Source organism: Megascapheus bottae, chromosome 19, assembly GCF_031878675.1.
Source record: "Megascapheus bottae isolate mThoBot1 chromosome 19, mThoBot2.hap1, whole genome shotgun sequence".
Taxonomy (NCBI): Eukaryota; Metazoa; Chordata; class Mammalia; order Rodentia; family Geomyidae; genus Megascapheus; species Megascapheus bottae.
In genome coordinates, this window is record NC_143527.1 from 41,026,443 (window position 1) to 41,045,275 (window position 18,833).

An 18,833-nucleotide genomic window follows, 5' to 3' on the forward strand; every position below is an offset into this window, starting at 1 on the left:
GCCGATCGCATTGAAGATAGAGGTGTTCTGTGGATGGCACATGAAAACAAAAATAAATGCAATAATACAAGGGCTGTATCAAGTCAGTGCGGCTTCAGGGGCTGTGGGGAAATGAGTTCCATCTGTGGAAGCCCAACATCTGGGGAGGCATTCATGACGTTTATCTGTTCAGCTGATGTGGACATCAGTGGGACTAACTGATAGAGATGGCAGGCTACTTAACAGGAGAGGTTATTTCGTTTTCTAGAGCGGTGAAGAAATTAAAACAGACTAATAAGATGTTTGACTTTTTATTTACAGCTTTATTCCAGCAGTCAAACAACTCTGAGTCTCTCTCATTTTTTGGAGGGTGGAGAGTCATAGCGATAACAAGGGGGGAAAATATGAAAGAAAACCAGGACTGATACCACTGATTGGGTCAAGAACTTGCTCTTGTTTGATTTAATGGATCTGTTCTGCTTTTAAGAAAGTTGTATTGTTCTATGGTGGCAGGAACATTGAACGTAGTTGTAGTTTAGTTCTTTCTAACAGGTGGCGCTGAGACTACTAGATACCCACGCCTGGAAGAAGGAAGTTGATCCCCAGCAGTAGAAACAAACTAACTGACTCAAATTTGATAGGAGTTTTGAAGGAAATGTTACTCTTGGAGGGATAAATTTTCATAAACTTGAGTTGGGTAAAGCCTTCTGAGAAACAAACAAAACAAGTTAAAGTAAGGATAAATGGGTAAAACATATTTACCAAAATTAAAATGATCAGAAAATGAGAAGACAAAGCATTCAATGTGAGAAAATATCCGTAAACAAATGCTTAATAAGTAGATTTTTATCCAGTGTGTATAAAGGACTCATGATACTAAAAAGATTAACATTGCGATGTTATCTCTCATCTCTTTTGCTGTTCCTTGGTTATCTCATATTGTTACAGTATCTCACTTTGTTACCTGATATATCGGATATATTTGTATTTGGTTATTTGAAATTGGATAGGGAAGGGGGGAAAACAAGATGAGGGGCGGAGGTGAGGGGAGGGAAATGGGGACCAAGACAGGTGGAAGGGTATCAATGTATGTGAATTAATACACCTTCTATCTGGCAAATATCATGTAACCTTTCTATTAATTACAATAAAAATATATGAAAAAAATAAATATGATTGAAGGATCAGAGCACTTCTAAGGAAAAAAAAGGAAGCTACATAAATTGCCAAGAAGTAAAATGTATACTGATAGTCAACAATATTCACTAATAGGAAAATGAAAATCAAAACCACAGTGAGAACCACTTCAAACCTATGTATGATTCATAGAAGTAAATGTTAGCTATAGATGAATGCTGTATATGTAAAAATATACACATGTAATATGTGTATAGTGTCTTTGTATAAGGGCATAGGACTCAGCCATAACATAAACTTGCTGGGAAAATGGATGAGCTTGAGATCATCGTATTCCTTTAAATAGTAGGCTCCACTTTATGTGCCACTTCCCATGTAGTTAGGATGACAGATGTTTAACACTGCATCTAGCTAATGGTTAAGATGTGGTCTCCAGTTCATTCCCAGGCTGGCCTAGCACAATCTCAACTTCCTTTGTATCTAAGAAGACAGCACAAACCGTTGATATACAGCTAGAAATTTTAGGGAAATTATATTTGAGGTAGTAGAGAAACCTGAATTGGAATTCCTTCCTTATGGCATAATAGATATGTGCCTTAAGAAATACTTGGTGCTTTTGAATTGCATGAAAATTATGACTGTACCTAATGGATGACTCTATAAAATGAAGGACTTGGAGAATGAAGCAAACATACTTTGCATAGCATAAAACTTCAATACTTGGTAGTTAGTATTTTCATGGATGTTATTTTTTATTTATTTTTCAATGTGTAGATTTTGTAATTATATTTTCTCCTGTTGAATCCATGAAAATATGCTTTATTTCCCACAGTATATTCTAATCTCTTTTCTTCACCTCAGTGAGTAGGATTTAGATTGTTTAATAAATCTCTTATTTGTTGAAACATATAATCAAGTCATAAAGAGACACAAAATCTATTCTCTATTGAATAAAAATGCCAGAACAAAGGGATAAAGGGCTAACGAAATGAAAACCAAACAGGCAAAGGAAGCAGGCTATGTGTGAAGAGAGAGGACAATGCCAAAGGTTGCTTTGTAAACAAGCAATTCAGGGAACCTGGAAAGCAAAGCTCAAGGCCATGGAGAGAATTGTCAGGCAACATCTACAAGCCAGGAAATTAACCAGGACTAAATCACACTAGCTAGTATTTGCTTCCAGCTATAGAACAAACCTGTGTCTTTGGGTTTGTTCCCTAATGAGAAAGGTGAAGTATCCGCTCTTATTTTCTTATTTGCTTAGCAGGTACACTGGTTTCTCTAGTTGGAAGGATTTGTTTTGTATAAATGTTATAGAACATACACGTGCACAGTTTTATCTATGTGCACACATTCATACATACATTTCTACCATATACTGGGTCATTTTTTCTATAGCTAACAATCTAAATGTTGCATGTGGATGCTGTATTGAGATCCTCTTACCTGCTCCTCTCTGTAATATCTATCCATGGAAGAAAAATTGCGAGCATCCTTCATGTGTCTTGGGTGCTGGTTTTTAACGACTACTGAAATGTGTACATGGAAGGGAAGTGCATGCTCCAACAGTATACTTTCAACTTTTCAAAGAGCTGCTCCATAGAAGGAGTAAAAGCCTTTTGATGGAAATTTGCAGAAGAGAAGACAGGAATATTACTGCCCATACAAGTTCCTGCCCATCCACTAAATGGTCTTTATTTACAAATCGTGCTTTCTTTCTGATGAAAGGAAATGTTTATTCAATATCTCATTCCTGAATAAAGTCCTCACCATATGATTTGGCTAGACCTACCTTTAAACTTGCCTCTGAAAATTTGCTAATCATTTGTACAATTATAGTTGTTATTATCATTGTGTCTTTAGTAGGTCATTTGAAAAGTGAATACACTATGCAAGAATCCTTACCTGCTGGTAATCCCAGTGAACTTAAACTATTGCTACCCAGTGAATTATACTACTAGTGACAGAACTGATTATGCAGCATTAGAGAGAAATATGTTACAAGTCTGAAGAAGAATTTGAATATACCCATTTTAAGCTCAATGTCCAGAGTCATCTCGTAGTGTGATTATATAGCTAGTGTGAGTATATTTAACATGATTCTTTTTAAAGATACTTTACATCATTCTCTCTTATTATGAGCGTATATCATAGAACCTGAATCTATCACTGGCATAATCGCATTAATGAGTTGATTTATTTTTAGTGCCATAACAAGGGGAAGGTTTTAAAAATTATTTTTACTTTTATAAAGGAGTTGCTATTCATCAAAGCAGTTGGTAGTACAATGTATCTAGACTAATGTTACCCCTTCAACATTCTTACCCATCTTTCCCAATCCCTCCCTAACCTTGCTTTCTTGATTTTGTAGTATATGTATTGGTTTTTTTTAACAAAGCAGTCTAGGTATACAATGCATATTGATCTGTGTCGTTCCTTTTTAGGACAAGTACAAAAAACTGAACAAAACTTGAGAGGATTGTTGTGGGAACGTCTAGCATTTCTAGCTACTCTTTTGATGTTTTTCCAAAGAATAGTCTTCATTCCGAGAAAGAATAGAAGCAATTTTTCTATTCCTCAAGTGCATTCATTTTTAATTTCTCCTTTTCAAACGATGGGACTAGACTAAATTTTAAATAGTATTATTTAGGATGTACTTGATAGATAGCAGTATGTTAAAAAAAAAACCCACCAAGCAGATATCTACTCTCAAGGGGTTTGCACTTTTCCAGAAGTAATAATGTAATTTGGATTTTTATTTGTGACTAGTAACCAAAACAATTCTCTGCACCTTGGTAATATAAATATCTTCAAGAATAAATGAGAAGATGAAGAACATTCGTCCTTTCACAAACCATTATGAGAGCATAATATATAAAGTTCTGACTTGGCTTACTGGCTGCTGATAATTCTTACTCTTCATCATTTGCTGAAAGCTGAAATAGGAAATCTGTCCTATAATTGTTAATTCCTTTTAGAAAATAGAAATCTTTCCAAGAGGCTTCCTGGAGCCTGTTTTTCAGTGTATATGTGTGGTGGATTGGCTAAGTGTGTTGCTTATTTGCTCTTAATTGATCCAGAACTACTGTGCGAGTTGTTCTGCTCACATACACCCTCCTCCGACTTAGCATTAGATGAGTCAGAGAGACACAGAGACTTGCTGAGATGTCTTGCTGGGAAGGACACACAAAGTCATATGACAGAGCAAGTTATGTTGCTGGCTCTGAAGGAAGTCCACACCTTGTGTGCCTCCATGATTCATTTTACTTCTTTAAGATTGTGCAAAATAAAAGCTTGCTAAATGAAATAAAAGCAATCAAGTGTCTAACTTATTCTGTAAGCCATTCCCATGTTGGGCCTTTTGGATGGAAAGCAAATCTTCACTAAATTAGATGAAATTTCTCTTTCAAAAGGATTTTCATATACATAAGAGAAATTAAGAGAATGAATAGCAAAACTTACATAGTTTGCTCTTTGTTTTTTATTCCAGAGCATTTCTGAAAACCATGGTTAACTATGAAGACTAAATTATGAAGTGAAAGGCTACACAAAACTTTTATGATAGAAAAATTATGCCAGCAACTATGCAGTTCTAAAAGATGCTCTTTCCTTCAAATAAAGATAGAACAGTTAAAATAGTGTTTATACATTTTCTAGCCAAAACACATTATTCACTTTTTCCCACAAACAAGCTTGTATACTTCAATAAAGGAAATAAAGCATGTACCTGGCAGTTCACAAATGTGTACTAATTATAGCATGGCCTTGGTCATCAGGAAGAACTTACTTTTAGATTTGTCATGCCATTGCCTTGAGGAAAATCACTAATGAAAAGTACTAACATTGCATAATTTCAGCTAATGGTGCTTATGGCACACACCTCTTAAATTCTTTGACTGGAAATTATAAGTATTAGATAGCATATTATTTAACAAATACCATATTTTAGGATACATGTAATGGTTTACACTTATTATCTCAACTACTAAAGAGGGAGAGAGTAGGAGAATCATAATTTGATGCCAGTGTGGGAAAAAATGTTGAGAAAAACTCATCTTAACAAACAAACCAGGCATGGTGTTTCCTGCCTGTAATTTCCAGCTATATAGCAGGCATTTGTAGGGGAATTGTAATCCAAGATTGGACCAGACAAACAAGTGTGAGACCATATCTGAAAAGTAACAAAGCAAAAGAAACTGGAGGTGTGGCTCAACTAAGAGAGCAGCAGCATAGCAAGTGAAAAGGCTTTGAGTACAAACTGCAGTACCTGTTAAAAATTCACATTTCTATTATCTTTGTATAATACTGCCTGGCTTACCAAGATATATTCCATCTGCAGTGCTGAAATGTAGATGTGTTAAGTGGTATTCACATACTTTAAATCTTTCCTACAATATAATACCACAAAGGTCTTCAATCCTCAGTATTAAAGAGAACTATCAAGTAAAACATCTGGAGATAAGTCATGATCTCAGGGAACAAACTTTCCTTGAAAAAGCCACAAAATTCAAAGGCAAAACTATGAAGGCTAATTGTTTGAGAACTCAAATTAAGTCAAGTGAGGAGGAGGAGGAAGAGGAGAAGGAGGAGGAAGAGGAAGAGGTTTCATTGTTAAAATTCTGACCATAAAGAAATTGGGCTTCCTGCACTCATCTAGAAACAAGGACATACTAAATCCACTAGTACAATGGTGTTCATTGCAGCGCTATTTACCATAGCAAAGATATGGGACCAACCCAGATGCCCCTCAGTTGATGAGTGGATCAGTAAGATATGATATTTATACATAATGGAATTCTATGATGCCATCAGAAAGAATGACATCGCCCCATTTGTAAGGAAATGAAAAGACTTGGAAAAAATCATATTAGGTGAAGTAAGCCAGACTCAAAGGAACATAGGCTCAATGGTTTCCCTCATTTGTCATAATCAGTAGAAACCTTGGGCTCTCATAGCAGAGATGTACAATAGAGCAAAACCTAGATACATAAGGCCATATAGTATGACGCTAAATGAAAGGACCTCCAGGATATAGAAACAAAAGCCATGTAATAATGAGTGATTGTTGTCCTTAATGTACTATGTTATCTCTCATCTCTTTTGCTGTCCCTTGGTTATCTCATAACCTTATTTCACCTTATTATCTGATATATTGTATATATACTTATTTGGTTATTTGAAATTGGATAGGAAAGGGGGGGAAACAAGATGAGGGGCGGGGTGGGGGGAGGGAAATGGGCACCAAGACATGAGAAAGGGTATCAATGTATATGAAGTAATGCACCTTCTATCTGGTGAATATAATGTAACCCTTCTATTAATTACAATATAAAATATATGACAAAAAAGAAGTTGGACTTCCTGGGGAATATAACTCATTTGCTTGATTCCAGGCCTAACTGTGGACTGGAATCTCCAAAACTGTGAGTGCAAATAAATGCCATCAGTTAACCATGTCAGGTATTTGTTACAGTCATAGAAAGCTCGCTATGAGATTTTTATCACACCATTCTAATAATTGCATTGATAATTTTACCAGCCACATAGGACCTAGAAAATGGTCAATTCATACAGGCAATACTGTTGCATTGTTTAAATTATCCTTATATTCCTTGCATTTCTTCATGAGAAGTCAACAATAAAAGAGCCTAAATCATGAAGCCAGTGTTTCTACAAAGGACGGCACTTAGTTACCCAATGAATTAATGAAAATGTTCCATTCTTTTCTTTCAATTTTTTTTATTGTTGGGATAATGTACAGAGGGCAGTTACAATCGTCAGTAGGTGTATTACTTCTCGCACATCGTCCTCATTTTCCTTCCCCATCCCCTCCCAATCATCCTGTTATTCCCCCTTCCCTTTCTTATTTCAAATAGACAAATAAACGTGTATACAATATACCAGGTACCAAAGTCAGATAGAATAACAATATGGGATTAACCATAAGGGCAAAAAAAGAGAAGAGAAATAATATAGTACATTAAGAGCATCAATCACTCAAGATAAAGTTCTTGTTTCCATGTCCTAGAGTTCCCTTCATTTAGTCTCATCCTATATGACCCTATGTAGCTGGGTTTTGAGCTATTGTAATCCACTGCTAGGAAGTCCTAGATGTGTGCTAATTATGAAAGTGTTCCATTCTTGAAGAAAAGAAAGGCTCACATCTGTAAATCTAGCTACTCAGGAGGCTCAGATCTGAGCATTTGGGGCCAAATCCAACCTGTACAGACAAATCCAAGAAAATTGTTACATTTCTACAATTAACCAGAAAAAAACCAGAAGTAGAGGTATAACTCAGGTGATAGAGTACCAGCTAAAAGCTAAAAGAATCACCCAAGCCCTGATTTCACATTCTAGTACACACAGACATATACAGAGAGAAAGAGGGAGAGAGAGAGAGAGAGAGAGAGAGAGAGAGAGAGAGAGAGAGAGAGAGAGAGAGAGAGAGAGAGAGAGAGAGAGTAGGGAGAGAGAGAGGAGAAAAGACAGGGAAATGAAAGCTGGAATTGGAAAGTAGCGCTGGGAAATTCTGTCATGGGTAGAGAAAAATGCTAATGTTTTTGCCAATAATGTTGCTACGTGGCCACTCTAACAACTAGCACAAAAATGAAATGTAATTTCCTGAATGAGGGATGGCTAAAAAAGAATGTGGTTATTCAATGCCAGAACCTACTAGAATTTCCTGAAAGGAATGAGTTCAAGAGCACGTCAAAGCTTGAGAAAACTTCATAGGAATTTTTTTATTACAGAATTTATTAACATTGATTTTTACATCGTATGCATAGGATTTTTTTTAAAGAAAGTGGAAGTACAGACTCCTGAGACTGTTCCTTAAATGGTATCATTGTCCTCAGACAGTGCGCTGGAATGATCAGCTCATTTTGACTAAAGGAGAACTTGCCAGTGACACCAGTTATGATGCAAACAAGACAAGCTAGCATTTGGGTTTTTGAGATATTTCAAGTTCAACTGAAATAATGGAAGCAAGATGTTGCTATAGTACAGAAAGCAGGGTAGGAAGGTAGTTGGAATGTTAACTCCATGTCTTCTCTTTTTAAAAATGTATTTATTCATTCATTTTATTTTTAATATAGAGGTAATATATAATGGGGTTACAGTTACATTCACCAGAGAGTAGGTGCATTACTTCTCATACATTGATACCCCTTCTTATGTTTTTGTCCCTCTCCCATTCCCTCCCAATCAATCATCTAACAAAAACTAATTCACAAGGAAAAAAGTCCCAATAGGAAAAAAAGAAGCTGGATATGGTGGCATGCACCTGTCGTCTCAGCTACAGCAGACAACATAAATAAGAGGAGTATGGTCTAGGCCAACCTAGCCAAGAAGTGAGACATATCTTCAAAACATTTGGAACTAAAAAGGCTGCAGGTGTAGTTAAAGAAGTAGACTGCTGGACTAGCAAGTATGATGTCTTGAGTTCAAATCCTAGTACCACACAAAAGAACAAAAGACTTTTTATTTTATTGGTCATGAGGCTTGAACCCTGGACCTGGGTGAGACTTGAACTCTGGACCTGGGTGTTGTCCTTGAGCTCTTCAGCTCAAGGGTAGTGCTCTGTCACTTGAGTCACAGCACCATTTACAGTTTTCTGGTGGTTAATTGGGGATATGAGTCTCATGAACTTTCATGCCTGGTCTGGCTTTGAACCGCGTTCCTCTGATCTCAGCTTCCTGATTAGCTAGAATTACAGGCATGAGCTACCAGCACCCAGCTACAAAAGACAATCATACTAAGTATTTTAACAAAGTTTTTATAGAGAGCACAATGATCTCTAAATTTCTACCAATAAATACATTTTTTTCAGTGACAACAAGACAATAGACACAAAGCATCTAGAATTAGTAAGAAAATTTCTCAATGTTTGTGAAATATCTACAGGGCTTAATTGGAAGATTATGTAATATGAATGTGATATTTATATACTAATAAACACATTTTTCAGGTTAGATACTTTTGGAAAGTCATTAATTCCCATGTTAGCATTAAGGACGTAATGCAATCTTGACATTATTTTGTGAACTTGATAAAAATGATATTAAAGTTTACTTAGAATTATATGTGGAGTAATGGATTTTGTATTGGCTTATATCAGGCATGCAGAGGGGCAGATTTACATTTCTGCAACATGTAAATGCTATATTCCAATCATTTTCTCCTCCATACAGACCCCATTCCCCACTCTAAGAACTAGGGTCTCCAGTGGGGTTCTTTGTTTTATTTCCATAGCTGTGAATAGTCTATTTGAACTGTTTTTGATTGTCTTTATACTTTTCCCGGTCACATCTTCATTTCTTGCTTTTTTCCCACCCTTCATGGGTCTATCTCTCTTCCTTCCCATCTCCTGGTGATTATCTGCTTTTGTTGAGTTTCTCTGTGCTACTTAAACATACTTGTGGTGTGTTATACAGTTATTTGTTCTCTTTCATTTTTCATTCTTTTCTTTCTTCCTGAACAGTCTCTTAGCTTGATTCATGTTCTGTTTAATCATCTAAGTAATTATATATATGGATATTTATAATTATGTAAATGTACATGTATATAAATATCTTTTAGTTGTAACTTCAACATGTAAGTGAAAAATATATAATATTTTGCTTTTGGAGCTTGGCTAATCTCATTCAGTGGGATGCCTCAAGTGGTATCTGTTTTCTGCAAATGACAAAATGACATGATATATTTTTCCTTATGGATCTGTACTATTTCATAGTGTTTATACATATGTATCCCAATATATGTACTATATATGCCTGTATATACATATATGCACTCTATATACATATATGTGTATGAATCACAACTTGTTTATGCATTTGTGTGTTTTGGGCATCTTAGTGGACTCTATTGTTTGACTATCATGAACAGAGTTGCAATAAACAAGAATTTTCTTTTTTAAGATATCTTAACAAAGACTGATTGTTAGTTGTTAAGAAAACATAGAATGTAAAATTACCACAAGCAAAATGTCAGAGAGCTAGTACAAGATACAGCTTGAGAGAACAGATAGGTTGAACTGTATCTCTGCCCATATAGTTATGGATTGACATGAGTAGAGATACTAGTCAGAGCCAAGCCTTGCTGTTAATGCTAAACTCAACTGAAGAATTGATTTGATATCTATCTATACATGTATATATGTATATTGCATGTTTATGTACACATATATGTATGTATAACATTCATATGTTTATATGTACATAAATCATTTGTATACATATAATTTATATACATATACTTTGTTTGTTTGTTTGTTTTTGTTGTTTTGGCTAATCCCAGGGCTTGAACACAGGTTCTAAGCACTGTCCTTGGGCTTTCTCAAAGTTAGATTTCTACTACTTGAGTCACAGCACCATTTCCAGCTTTTTTCTACATATGTGGTACCGAGGAATTGAACCCGGGTCTTTGTGCATGCTAGGCAAGCACTCTACCACTAAGCTAAACTCCCGGCCCCACTTATTTATTTTTAAAGAGTAGAAATTTTATGTACGTAATATTTGGATATTCAAGGATTTCTTTCGTGTATAGGAAGTGGCAAACAGAAGAACTGAAACATAACCTATTTCTATGTGTAAACACTGAGCCAGTGTTGCTTGCCAGTTGAAGACTGTGTTCTCACTACCCCCACTCCAGCAATCTCAGCAGCACCCAAGTCAAGTTGTCCTTTGCCTTATATCTGAAGGCCAAGGCCACTTACCTCATTCTGTCTGCTCATGTCCTCCTGACATCATGTCTCTGATCTTTGCTTGTGCATCCTGTGCTCTGCGCTCCAGTGTGGCCCTTGGATTTGTCTTTGCTTCACTTTTGTAGCAACCTTCACAAGGTGGCAGGATCTGTGCAACTACTTGACTGCAAACTAACTAAAATTGACATGCTAAATCATATTGCATCTTGTTGAAGGATATACTACAATGGCTCCTCAGACTGTTACCATGTATGAAGTATTTCTTTGACATTGTGTGTGTGTGTGGGAGAGAGAGAGAGAGAGAGAGAGAGAGAGAGAGAGAGAGAGAGAGAGAGAGAGAGAGAGAGAGAGAGAGAGAGAGAGAGAGAGAGAGAGAGAGCGCCAAAACTGGAGTTCGAACTAAGGACCCTGAGCTCCCACTCAGATTTTTCACCCAGTGCTGGCTGGTGCCCAACCATTTGAGCCCTACCTCCAATTTTGGCTTTTTACTGGTTAATCTGATCAGAGACAATAACTTCTTGGATATGTCTACCTGGGCTAACTTTGAATGATAATGCTCAGATCTCAGCCTCCTTAGTAGCTAGGATTACTGTTGTAAGCCATTGGTGCCTGGCTATTTCTTCGACATTTGATTCTGAATTTGAATTATAAATCTCTCTATTTTATACTTTGCCTTATCATCTTCCCAGAGACTTTCAATTATCTATGGCCTCTTTCTAATTTTTTTTTTGCCAGTAGTAGAGTTTGAAATCAGGGCTTTACACTCGCCAGACCTCCATCCCAGATACTTCTGCCCAGGTTGGCTTCAAACCATGATTCTTCCAGATATCAGCCTCCTGAATATCTAGGATTACAGATATGAGCCACTGGCTAAGAAGGACCTTTTAGCAGGCTCTTTCTCAAAGCTTGCTGGAAATGTGGCGATTAAGTGACAATCTAAATATACTCTGCATTCTTATCTCCGGGAAACACTTCATAATCACTTTCCCCACCGGGTGGTAAAAGGTCCAGTGAGTTCAGTGACAGCTAGAGGAGACCAAGAATGAAGTTAAAGCATGTGCACCACTTCCCTGTAAATTGCTTAGTCCGAGGCATAAGCAAATCCTTTTCCTGACATCTAAACCCACAAGTGGCATCTCAGTACACTTGAGCCAAGCAAATCAGCTCAAGATCTTTCAGGGAAAAAAAAGGAAAAAATTAATGGGTTGAAAGGGGTGAAAAATTTGAAGGTATTGATACAGAGCAAGATGCATTCATTGTATTTGTAAACTGTTTTGTGAAATGACAAGCAAAAATTCAACATATCCTACAAAATGAGGAAAAGTGAAGGAAGGGTGGGTTTGGAGGAGTGAGTGAGAATGTTAAAAGGCTAACACTGTTTTCTTTTTTTTTTTTTTTGCCAGTCCTGGGCTTGAGCTCAGGGATTGAGCACTGTCCTTGGACTTTCTCAAGGCTAGCACTCTACCACTTAAGCCTCAGCACCACTTCCGCCTTTTGCTATGTTTGTGGGATACCGAGGAATTGAACCCGGGTCTTCATGAATGCTAGGCAAGCACTCTACCACTAGGCCAAACTCCCAGTCCCCCAAACACTATTTTCTTAAACAGATTTGTTGAATGGCAACTCTTGCACATCTACTTAAAGATAATAAAATATTTTAAAGAAATGGGGGAACTTTGGTACCTGGTATATTGTGTATACATTTATTTGATTATCTGAGATAGGAAAGGAAAGGAGGGAAAACAAGATGATTGGGAAAGGAGTGGGGGGGATGGAAATGGCAAAAACATGAGAAATGAGAAGGAATATCAATATGTGAGAAGTAATGCACCTACTATCTGGCAAATGTAACTGTAACCCCTCTATACATTATAATAAAATAAATAAATAATGTAAGTGATTTAGAGCAAAAAAGAAAAAGGAAATGGGGGGAAAATTCCCCATGGATGGTTGTCTTTGGGAGTAGAGAAGCCATATTAATCTGTTTGCTTCTTTCTTCATCTGAGTTCATGCCGTGAGGCTCTGTTTTAACCATGGTGTTATTCTGGTATTGTCTTGGAGCAGAAGACCTCTTTATGTCACATCAGGATATTTAACACAGTTCAAAGAAGTTTTAAATAGCCAAAAAGTCAGTTCCCTCTAAGTACAAACTGTGGAATCACATGCCTTAATCTTCAATACCTACATCTCCAAGGGCATGTTGGTAAGATGCGTGTACAGTATCTAAGTTCTCTCGTTTATTTTTGTAGTATGATGAGTTGCATTTGTTGCATTTGTTAGACAAGCACTCATTACTCCATTTCTCCTTTTGCTTTACCTTATTTGTTTTAGCTGGGACTGGACTTGAAATGTGATTCTCCTATTTTTGCCTCTCTCCTGGCTGGGATTATAGGTATGTGACATCATGCCTGGCCTCCCTCCCTTTCTTTCATAGGTCTCTGTGTTGCCATCTGTACCTATTTACAATGCAATTTATACTTGACCAAAAAAGGGACTCTATTCTCATTTGTATGATCAGGTCCTGAAATTAATGAATGGATGAATAATATCAGCTCCATGAAAAGAAAAAGAAAAATTTGTCTATCATTGATTATGAACATTTCCTGCACTCGAGAATCTCTAGTTAACATCTACAAGAGGAAGATTAAAATGGATTTCTGAAGGAAATGGCTGTTAAAAGGACAGAGAAGTAATGGCAGAGAGAAACTATTTTGGGACACAATTAGAATGTCTCCTAGAGGAGAAAGGGTGAAAGGAGGAATGGATTGATTTGATTCAATTAGTTCACAGGATGCTGGGTTCATCTATTTTTACTTCTGTTGCCCTAAGAGTTAAAACTCTTCTACTGTTGAGAATGTCTGAATCTATGGCCTCTCCCAGCCTTTGCCCTGATTTTTCTCTACAACTATCTTCACATAAATTTATTTAATTTAGTACAGTAAGAAATATGAGATAAAGCCCAGAGCCTTTTGGAAAGGCTTGCTTCCCAAAACTAGAGTAATCTGAGTGTTTTAGGGAAGTATTCTTTTATTGATGAAAGCATAACAGCAGTACTATATTTCATCTGTCTTTATTATATATCTTTCCAGTCTTCCTCTTATGTAGAATCTTTGCCTAGTTTAATGAAGCACAAACGTGAGGGTTGAGAAGGAAAGCAGTACTGGGGTTTGAACTCAGGGCCCTGAGGTCTTGATTGTCTTTTTTCACTCAAGGCTGGTATTCTATCATTTTAATCTTACCTCCATTTCCATTATTTTGTTGTTGTTGTTTTTTGCTTGCTAATTGGAGATAAGGGTCTCTGTGAGTTTTCTCAATCCTTGATCCTCAGGTCTCAGCATCTTGACAAGATCAGATTGTAGACTAGGACTTGTGTTGTTTTGTTCTGTTTTTTTTTTGCCAGTCCTGGGCTTTGCGCTCTGGGCCTGAGCACTGTCCTTGGGCTTTCTCAAGGCTAGAACTCTACCACTCGAGCCATAGCACTACTTCTGGCTTTTTTCTATGTATGTGGGACCAAGGAATCGAACCCAGGCCTTCTCACATGCTAGGCAAGCACCCTACCACTAGGCCAAACTCCTTGCCCCTTGTTTTGATTTTTAACCAATCACAATTTCAAATTGCCATGATCTCTGCCAGGTAAAAAGACATTCCACAAAATCCTTTCATAAAGTAATGAAAACAATGCAAATTTAGAATTTACAAAATGTCTTTATGTTTATATGCTTCTCCTGTGTTAATCAAAATGGAGCTGGCAGCACAGGGTGAAAGGAGTCTGGAGGTAAAAATGAAATGATCTTAATAAAGGTTAAAAAATATCCCTTTAATGATTTGGGACAAAAGGAAGCTTCAGAAAAAGCATAAAAAAAGGAAATGAGAGTTAAAAGATGAAAAATATATTTCATGAGCTGGATTGTCTCTTCTGGTATCTAACATAGAACAGAGACTTTTAAATCATTGAAATAAGAGTGAGCTGAATGTGAATTCTGGCTTATAAAATTCTAGTTATTGCTTGAGACACTAAAAGATAGAAAAATCCCCTTCTCATTTAATAATGAATTGTTTTGATTTAACTAGATATGTACTGAATCTCTGGTATGTGATAGGTATAATTCCTCTTAGCTTTACCCACCAATGTTTACTCCAATGTTACTCTATGTATCAGTAATTTACAAAGGAGTACTTGTTGGTACTCAGGATATTTAAGAAATTTTCCAAGTCACAAAGCCAGTAAGAAGGGGAGCTTGATCTGAAATTCAACTCAGCCATCCTCCAAAACTTGATTCTTACTCACATCTCCTTCCCTATCTTATTTCAAATGAACAAAAAAAATATTATATGGTATTGAGCTATTAGTCCAAAAAGCATCCAATCAGTATGTCTCATAAAAAATGCCAATGGAAGAAAAGAGAGGCTATGTCCATGACTATCTTTGAGATGCCCAGTACTTAAGAATTCAATATTTATTGGATGATGGATTATTTGCTGTTTTATTTCTTCACTCCTTCTCCCTCCAGCTCTCTTTTTTCTTTTCTTTTATTCACTGATCAAGTTTCCACTGTAAAATATTTTCTCTTTTTTTTATTACTGCATTCCTATCTGTTTCTTAGTAAGTTTGAAATAAATATTCTCAACACCTTACTATGAACAATTGTATAATTTGACATTTCTTTATACCTTTTACTTTGTTTCTGTTTTTATTTATTAACATTGATTTTTACATCATATTTCAAATGGCATGTTTAACAAACAAGTATTCAAGAAGGGAATTTCTATTTACTTTATTTCTTGTTTTAATGCTTATTTGAAATTCCTCTCTTTCATGCATTACATTGCTGTTAATAGGCACGGCAGAGATTTTTTTTTGAGAGGTCAGAATAAAAGGAAAGAAGATGTAGAGGAAATTCTGTCATTAATATGTATTTAATGTTTTCTATGTGCAAATAATTATGCTAACCATTTTTATAGAAAAGCTACCTCCCCAAACTCCTCTTAAAAAGTGTCATTATCCAGAGGAGGAGACTAAGGTACCAAGAGATTCTATGGCTTGCTACTCAGTGTAGCAGTTGGTTTGGATTTCAAGTTTAGTTTTGCCATATTCTACGTTTTAGCCTGGACTATAGCTCCCCATCTAATAAAGGCCATGAAGCCAGTTCTCCTACAGCACAGATCATTAGAAACTAACAGCTGGAAAACCCTTTCAAAAAGACGATTGTTGGTATAGCCGTTAAGAAAATGGAAAGGAACAAAAAAAGGAAATAGAAAAAAAATCCAACCCAATCCAGGCAGAAGTGACAAAATATTTTTCTTCTGAAAGAAAAGGGAATTATAGCAAGTGATACTAGAAGCATCGGTTTTGCAGTTTTCAAGGCAAAGAAGGAGATACAGAGTTCAGAGAAACTACAGTAAAATAAAATGTCTAATCCCAGAGGATGTTGCACTCTGGAAGAATTATACACAGAGAACTGAACTGGTGGAAAAATGGAAGAGGTCTAAAGAATGCTGTGAAAACAGACAGATATGAGAAGGATTTGAATGTATGGGTTTGAGGTATGACTCAAAAGTGGAGCACCTGCTGAGAAAACACTACCATAGGTTCCAAGAGGAACCTATGCTCTAAGCGTTGCAGATGTACAACATATCTTTGAGAAAAGATAAACAGAAAAATAATATTTCCAAACAATAGAAAATTTAACTGTAATCAATGTACTGATTTGGAGATTTTGCACTAATTAAGAGGAAAAGTTCCCTTAAAGAACTGTTTCCCACCCCCCCGCCACAGGCTAAAAAAAGAAAGATAAAAACTTCGTGGAGTGTAGAAATGAACTGTATAAATTGCTAAGAATGATTGTTAAGGAATGTAAATGATCTTGATTTTCAGAATATGGAACACTTAGAGACTCCAGTGTTTTCTTTTTGCGTGTGTGCAATTAATGAGGCTTGCATACTTGCAATCACAGCCAGCACTCTACTCTTGAGCTATACCTCCATTTCCAACATTTTGTTAGTTAGTTAGAGATAAGAACCTCTCAGAAGCTTAGAATCTTTGCCCAGGATGTTATTGAACCTTGATCCTCAAGGTCTTGGCCTCTGGAATAGCTAGCATTATAGGCATGAATCACAGGTTCCCAGTTCAATTTTTAATTGTTTCTTCAATACCATTAAAATATGAAGTAGATAAATCTGACCTTCAGATTATGACCAAATAAATTTCCATTATTTAAGTCAAAATGTAAATGCATGAGAGGAAAGGCTATGGAAATATTCCCAATTAAAGGATATTAGTGAATCATGTTAACTTAAAACAACACCTGATTCTAGATTGAGTCCTGCCTTGGAGGGTACCAAGTATGCTATAAGAGACATTCTTAGGGCCGGGAGTTTGGCCTAGTGGTTAAAGTGCTTGCCTAGCATGCATGAAGACCCGGGTTCGATTCCTAGGTACCACATATAGAAAAAAGCCGGAAGTGGTGCTGAGGCCCAAGTGGTAGAGCTCTAGCCTTGAGAAAGTCCAAGGACAGTGCTGAGGCCCTGAGCTCAAGCCCAGGACTGGCAAAAAAAAAGACATTCTTAGGTGAAGTAGCAAATTAGAATCTGGACAGAAGTTTATATAAAACATTTTTTTTTATCATTTTGAAGGTATTAGGTTGCTAAATGTACTTTGGATAAGTAAATGAATATCCCAAGGTTTTGTGTATGTTAACTAGAGGACAGATGAAATAGGCAGGTAGGTAGGTAGGTAGGTAGGTAGGTAGATAGATAGATAGACAGACAGACAGACAGACAGACAGACAGACAGACAAAAAACAAACAGGAGGAATGTGAAGAGAAAATGGGAAATGAGAAAGCAAATGAGTAAGTGGAACCACAGAAGAATGGCGATAATGTGTGAAGGGATATTGGTTATAATGGTTTAATTTTTCCAAATTTTAAAACTATTCCTCAAATATTTCATTTAAAACAATAAGTGTACCCTCTTCATAGGAGAGTTAGAGTATCAGCTAAGGAACTTCAGATCTAAGGAAGCTTGAGCTGCAGCACCAGTGAATGAAAAAGGGCCAGGCTAGGTAAACTGTGACCAAAAACTGCTGCACAATGCAGACCTTTGTGGCCCACTGGCCCTAAACTCCACTGTCATCTGATGCCTTTATAGCTAGACAACAGAAGATAAAGGATGTTGGCAAAGCTACTGTACGTACACATGGAATTAAACAGCTACTCCCTGTAATGGCCCTACTGATAAATTAATAAAATGGTGTCATCTTTTTTTTTTTGCCAGTCCTGGGCTTGAGCTCAGGGCCTGAGCACTGTCCTTGGACTTTCTCAAGGCTAGAGCTCTACCACTTGAGCCTCAGCACCACTTCTGGCTTTTTTCTATGTATGTGGTACCGAGGAATCGAACCCGGGTCTTTGTGCATGTTAGGCAAGCACTCTACCACTAGGCCAAACTCCTGGCCCCATATGGTGTCATCTTTTATAATCAGTTTTATGGATTTATTTTTTGAGCTTCATCTTGGGGTTGAATTTACAGCCTCATAGTCTCATGTCACTTTTTCACTTAAGACACTCTACCACTTGAGCCACAATTTCACTTCAAGATTTTGTTGATTAGTTGGAAATAAGAATTGCATGGACTTTTCTGCTCCAGATGTTTTTGCACTTCAGCCTCAATCTCAACCTCCTGAGTAGCTAGGATCATAGGTGTGAACAGCCTTACCATTTCTATTTTTAAAAATTCCCACCTGAGCAGGGTGCTGTGGCTCATGCCTCTAATCCTAGCTACTCAGGAGGCTGAGATCTGAGGATCAAGGTTCAAAGCCAGACCGGGCACAAAAGGACCTGAGGCTCTTATCTGGAGTTAACCTCTTGAAAACAGGAAGTAGGGCTTGGCTCAAGGGTAGAGTGTTAGCCTTGAGCTGAAGAGCTCAGGGACAGCGTTCAGGCCCAGGGGTAGGGTGGTAGCCTTGAGCTGAAGAACTCAAGGACAGCACCCAGGCCCTTCACACACACACAAAAAAATTCC